The sequence below is a fragment of the Phyllobates terribilis genome, unplaced genomic scaffold (genome assembly GCF_046119375.1).
Source record: "Phyllobates terribilis strain yellow unplaced genomic scaffold, ASM4611937v1 Scaffold_13__5_contigs__length_258822181, whole genome shotgun sequence".
Taxonomy (NCBI): domain Eukaryota; kingdom Metazoa; phylum Chordata; class Amphibia; order Anura; family Dendrobatidae; genus Phyllobates; species Phyllobates terribilis.
The window spans coordinates 211918186-211919610 of NW_027362773.1; positions in this window are offsets into that span (position 1 = coordinate 211918186).

The window sequence follows — 1425 nt, forward strand, 5'->3', positions numbered from 1 at the left end:
AGCTCTCAGGGTTTCCCCAATACAGGCGAGGGTTGGGTCGCTCCTATTACCTGTAATTTACAGTAATATGTGGACGATTCAGCAGCTTCACGTTGTGTAAGGAGGGTTGGGAAGAGATCGATCGTGTTTTGCAGGTTCCATTTTCATCCGTCCAACGAGAACTGTCCTCGGTCGTCTTCCACCACGTGCCATAAAGCAAACTCTCTATGCACATGGCAGGAGTCGGCAGGGTCTCTGCATGCAGCATGAATAAGGACAAGTTCCCGGGTCCACGTCAGTTCGTTTTAAACTTTGTACAGGTTTAGAATCTTTTACAAAAAAAACTATTTATTTTGTAATTTGCATTTTGGAAATCGTTCTTTTTACAATGTTGATAGAATAAAAAGACGGATTCAGAAGAGACAATGTTCTTCTCCGCACACAATACTGGACCGGCATAGTCAAGATGTGTAGATTCTGCAGACATAATCCTATCAGCCATCACTTATACCTCCATATAGTCCTTAACGACACATTACGTTTTTTGCCACCCTGGTATCAATGGAACAGCACAGAAGGGTTGTCCATGCTTTAAGAGTACTTTCTCCCACTGCAGATGAAGCCGAGGTCTAGAGAGAGAGTCCTGCAGGATTTTTGGAAATTACCTACCTATTGCTAGAGAGCAGTTCCACAAAAGAATATGGAAACATTTTTGTACCTGTGTTAAGGCCCAGGTGCGAGGTAAAGGGGCTCTAAGCCGCCACTCACTTCTGCGCTGATCCCGGATGCCCTTCAGGACGAGTGCATGACCAGCAGATATTGTGGACACGTCCCAGCAGACATCCGACCACACAATGTCATCAGCGCGGCTCACCTCCTGTTGTGGAAGTGCTGGAGAGCCCCTTTAAGGACCCAAAATTACAGCCTTATATGTCCCATATTACTGTTGTGTAAAATTGGCCAGATATCTGACTTTACAGACCATAAGCTTTAACTAGTGATGAGCGAGCGTGCTCATTTAACCCTTTAAACGAGCATGCTCAGGAGCTCGCCGAGTATTTTGGCCTGCTCGGCCTTTCTTTTACTGTCGCCGCAGCTGCAAGTGTCACTCACGGCTGATAGACAGCTGTGACACATGCATGGATTGCCTGACAAACAGGCAATCCCAGCCTGTGTCACAGGTGTATGACAGTTGTGACACATGCAGGCGCGGCGACACTTTCATCGATGCCGAGCACGCCGCAAATACTCGGTGAGAACCCGAGCGTGCTTGCCAAAGGGGTTAACAATTCATACTCGCTCAACACTAGCTTTAACCCTTTTCTGTACTGCCACGTGGACTTCATAGAGGAGGGTCCACCTGGTGTGAACACCACTCTATTACACAGAGTGGTTGTAGCGGTCCTGGTCCCTTATTTCCCATAAAATTAAATTATTTAATGCAAG